The 5,352-nt window shown below is 51.5% G+C and overlaps 1 pseudogene; it reads left to right on the forward strand.

The window, feature by feature from the left end:
- The first annotated feature begins 954 nt into the window (after nucleotides 1–954).
- LOC144669205 (U2 spliceosomal RNA) lies at nucleotides 955–1,125 on the forward strand (annotated as a pseudogene).
- The last annotated feature ends 4,227 nt before the right edge of the window (nucleotides 1,126–5,352 follow it).

Genomic DNA, 5,352 nt, shown 5'->3' on the forward strand with positions numbered 1-5,352 from the left:
CCAGCAAGCCTCGCTCTTTGCCTCGGAGGCCTCCAAGATCATCTTCCGTTCCAGAGTCCGCTCCGTGGAGCAGGATGAGACGTGCTCACGTTTCTTCTTCCAAAAGGTACACAGAGAGAGCTCTGTGATCAGCAGCCTGAAGGAAGAAGACGGCTCAGTAAAGTCATCGCAGTCCGACATTTTGAGGATCAGCAAATCCTTTTATGTCGGATTGTATGACGTGAAGCCCACAGACAGTACGGAGTCCCAGTCCTTCCTCTCCTCCATTACATAGGGCTTTGATGACAGTACATGGGAGAGTCTGGACAAACATGGTGGATGTGCTCTCAAAATGAGATTTGGGGAGGGATTCCGCAACACGGCAGGAGTCTCACCCCCTCTGCACGTTCCCCTTGAGGTGGCTGTGGTGGGGACAAGACCGTTGTTCACCTCCTTGTGGTTGTGCCTTTGCAAAGAAGGTCTGGACGTCGGTGATAGACGCTCTTTGGTCTGCCTGAAACTTGTTGGACTTCCAGCGCAAAGAGTTGTCCCCGACCGAGTGTTGCAGACTGGCACGTTCCAAGGTCCAGGACTACGTGCTGAGGGACGCACTAAAGCTTGGGGCAGCCACCGCAAAGGCGCAATGGGGAAGGGTCGCTGTCTAAGACCTTTCTGCCACAGTGCACCCAGGGACTGGGAAATGTTGAGAGCCCCTCGGGCTGTACAGCTCCAAATGAATGTCTGCAGTGAATACTAATTATATTGAAGCACCTCAGAGAGCAACATGATGTATGTTGATAACTCCAATACTTTTGTCTGATTGTCTGCATTGACCATATTGAAATGATTGTAATATTCATTGATTGTATCGATGCACCTTGTGATCAATGTGTAAAAGTTGAATCTGATTGTAGTTTTGTGATGGTGATTTTGAAATGTTTTGGAATGTTCCTCCAGATATTTTATGAATAAAGTATATTTTTCAAAAAAAAATCTGTTCTTATCAGTTTAATATCCGATACGTCCTTTATCTGGGGACCAAATATTAAATTTATTTTTGGAGCAGGGAGATGGAACAGGATCTTTCTCCGTCCATTCCACACATCGACCTGGTATTGCAGCGTCTTCAGGAATGGTGCAGTTTTGCCCTCTACAGGGTGAAAGGGAAACTGAAAAGAAGAAAAAGTCATTCAGAGCATTGTCCTGCTTTCCATCATTGATCTGGTTGAACTGAACTTGTGCTGAGTGGCAGGACAGGCTCATTGGTGCCAGACTGAGTGATGCCCCCTTTACCTTTAATTTCTCCTTTAACTCCTCTCAATTCCTCCAAATAAAAGGTGTGGCCATGGGTACCCGCACGGGCCCCCGCTATGCCTGTCTCTTTATGGGGTATGTGGAACATTCCTTGTTCCAGTCCTACTCCGGCCCCCTCCCACAACTCTTTCTCCGGTACATCGATGATTACTTCGGTGCTGCTTCATGCTCTCGTCGGGAACTGGAAAAATTTATTAATTTTGCTTCCAATCTCCACCCCTCCATCATTCTCACATGGTCCATCTCTGACACTTCCCTTCCCTTCCTTGACCTCTCTGTCTCAATTTCTGGTGATAGACTGTCCACCAATATCCATTACAAGCCTACCGACTCCCACAGCTACCTTGACTACAGCTCCTCACACCCTGCTTCCTGTAAGGACTCCATCCCATTCTCTCAGTTCTTTTGCGTCCGTCGCATCTGTTCTGATGCTGCTACCTTCAAAAACAGTTCTGCCACCACCAAACACACCTTCCCTTCACCCCCCTTGGCGGCATTCCGTAGGGATCGTTCCCTCCGGGACACCCTGGTCCACTCCATCACCCCTACTCCTCAACCCCCACCTATGGCACCTCCCCATGCACACGCAAAAGATGCAACACCTGCCCCTTCACTTCCTCTCTCCTCACCGTCCAAAGGCCCAAACACCCGTTTCAAGTGAAGCAGCATTTCACTTGCATTTCCTCTGACTTAGTCTACTGCATTCGTTGCTCCCAATGCGGTCTCCTCTACATTGGAGAGACCAAACGTAAACTGGGCGACCGCTTTGCAGAACACCTGCGGTCTGTCCGCAAGAATGACCCAAACCTCCCTGTCGCTTGCCATTTTAACACTCCACCCTGCTTTCTTGCCCACATGTCTGTCCTTGGCTTGCTGCATTGTTCCAGTGAAGCCCAACTCAAACTGGAGGAACAGCACCTCATCTTCCGACTAGGCACTTTACAGCCTTCCGGACTGAATATTGAATTCAACAACTTTAGATCTTGAACTCCCTCCCCCATCCCCACCCCCATTTCCGTTTCTTCCCCCTCCCTTTTATTTTTTCCAATAATTTATATAGATTTTTCTTTTCCCACCTATTTCCATTATTTTTAAATTTATACCTTTTATGCCCTGTTAGTCTTATATCACCCCACCCCCACTAGAGCTGTACCTTGTGTGTCCTCCCATCCATTCTTAATTAGCACATTCGTTTAGATAATACCACCACCTTCAACACCTCTTTGTTCTTTTGTCCCTGACATCTTTTGGTTATCTGATCCTATCACTGCTTGCTTGTCCCTACAACCACACCCCCCCCCTGCCCGACTTCTCTCCCCCCACCCCCCCACCTTAAACCAGCTTATATTTCACCCCTCTCCTAGTTTTACTCAGTTCTGTTGAAGGGTTATGAGGACTCGAAACGTCAACTTTATTCTTCTCCACCGATGCTGCCAGACCTGCTGAGTTTTTCCAGGTAATTCTGTTTTTGTTTTGGATTTCCAGCATCCGCAGTTCTTTGTTTTTATATCTGAATGATGCCCCCCGTTGGATTTTGGTGCAACTGCAGGGCTGCTGCTGGTTTGCACTTGTGCTGCTTGTCAGGGTGGAGCCCGGGACTGGACGATGCCCCCTGTTGGATTTTGGTGCAACTGCAGGGCTGCTGCTGGTGTGCACTTGTGCTGCTTGTCAGGGTGGAATCCTGGACTGGAAAATGCCCCCTGTTGGATATTGGTACAACTGCAGGGCTGCTGCTGGTGTGCACTTGTGCTGCTTGTCAGGGCGGAGCCTGGGACTGGACGATGCCCCCTGTTGGGTTTTGAAGCTGTTGCAGGCGCTGCTTCAGGGAGGCAGCATCAAGCAAGAAAGGTCCTGATGCTCAATGCTGGCTGTCGGGTCTTCAGCCCGTGTTCGGCCACACGCAGCAAAACGGACGGTGAAGCCGGAGGCCGAGGAAGACGGGACGGGCGCATGGGTTTCTGGGTTATCGCTTCTCGGCCTTTTGGCTAAGATCAGTTGTAGTGAAGCGACGGCTAAAACCAAAGGAGCCCCAAACCAGGGGGTACGTAACACCGTTCGGGTGACAGTGAAGGACAGTGAAGGAGGAGCACCCATGGATCGGGCCTTCTTCATCAAGCGGATCCTGTTGAAGGCGTTTGGATTGGAAGCGGAGGAGATCTACTCCCTGCAAGACTTCCCCAGCGCTGGATATTTCGACGTGACCTTCAGGAATGTTGCTGCCTGCGTCAAGTTCCTGAAGGTGTTCGAGAAGAAGAGACACCAGCCGGAGATGAAGATCCTGACGGTGGAGCCGCTCTTTGCTCTGCCGTTGCAACGGGACCGTGTGGTGACGGTGCATCTCTACAACCCCCACGTCGCTGTCGCCGACGTGTTCACCTTCCTCGCCAGGTACGTCGACAAGGTTGGGAGCTGCACCGAGGTTAGAGACGCCTTCGGGATTTGGACCAGCAAACGCCAGGTTAAGGTCACGCTCAAGACCGACGGTAAGGGAGCCGTCTTCCACCCTCCTTCCAGATTTGCTATCGGGGGAAGCCGTGGCTACCTGGTCTACGCTGGACAACCCAAACTTTGTCACTCATGCGGCAAGTCTGGTCATGTGGCGGCCAACTGCAGCGCCGCACTCTGCAAGAACTGCAAACAGGAAGGGCACCAGACAAAGGACTGAAAACAGACTAAGTGCTGCAACCTGTGTGGCGAGGCAGGTCACCTCTACAGGACCTGCCCCAAACGCTGCCTCACTTATGCACGGGCAGCCAACGCCAATGAGGGGGAAGCAGAAGAAATGCTTCGTGTCACTACTACCAAGGACTCTTGTAACACTCCAAACACCATGGCCCCCAGTGAGAACAACGGGACAAAGGAGGACACAGAGAGAGACAAGGTGCAGGATAAGATTGAGGCAGCAGACAGCCAATCAACAGCACTGCCCCCTGAACCTCCCACTCCTCAGGAGAGCGAATCAATGGAGGAGGAAGCAGCGGAAAATCAGCAGGGGGAGTGGCAGCTGGTGAAGAGAGCCAAAAGGAAGAAGGGGCTAAGAAGGGACCAAGCCACTTCCCAGACAAGTGGCAAGAGGCGTCTCCTATCCGACACGGATGACAAGGACAGCTGCTCTTCAGACGAAGAAAGGTAAGGGCGGCACCTACAGAAGAAGCGGAAAAGCTCTAGGGAGTTGGAGGACGAGACACCCGAGCTCCAGAACATTGGCGACAATGAGGAGACCAGCGCACCCCGACTTTGCCCACAACCTGAAGAGGCCAGTGCACCCCAACCCCAGCAATCTGGGAGCAGTGAAGCGCTCAGCGCACCCCAGCTCCGGGAAGCCGGGAGCAGCGACGCCCCAGAGGGGGAGAGGATTGGGGAAGCTTCTCCAACAGAGGACATTTCAAATCCCGTCCTCTACACGAATCCCCAGATGCCACCTGAGCAGAACATCTCCAATGGGGAGGTTCAGGACAGTTTCCTCAGCCCATCCAAAGTGAGGCAATTTGTGAACACTATGGGTATGCAGGAGCAGACCAAAGGTCTCGGACTCTCAGAGACAACAGGTTTGGTAAGACACTAAATGCTTTAAAATGGGTGTAAAGATTGTATCCAGAAATGTGCGTAGCATTAAATCTACTACTCGATGTGTTGCGACCTTGGACTACCTTGCCAAGGTCAAAGCTGACCTGTTGTTTCTGCAGGAGTGTGCGATACCACTTCTCATCTCCTGCAGGGGTCCAAGTGAGGCCTCACCCTCCCACTTCAATCCAGCTTCACTCTCTGCAACATCAAACATTCCAGTTAGAGAGGGGAAAGGGGGACGTCCAACATCTAGAGGATCAATGTCCCACCAGCTTCAGGTACAAGATCTCTCCTTCCTCTGGGACCTAACCACAACTCCCTTGTGGCACCACAGTTACCCACATGGCAACAGGCACAAATGTCAATGCTCGATTCCTCCAATGGGGTCCAGCTAAACAAGAGAAAGAGCCCATCAACCAGGTTGTGCATCACATCCCCACACAACATCCCTGAGGGAGAGAGAGGGGGAACTGACACATTCTGCACCTTCTG

This window comes from Cetorhinus maximus, chromosome 28 (genome assembly GCF_964194155.1).
Source record: "Cetorhinus maximus chromosome 28, sCetMax3.hap1.1, whole genome shotgun sequence".
Taxonomy (NCBI): Eukaryota; Metazoa; Chordata; class Chondrichthyes; order Lamniformes; family Cetorhinidae; genus Cetorhinus; species Cetorhinus maximus.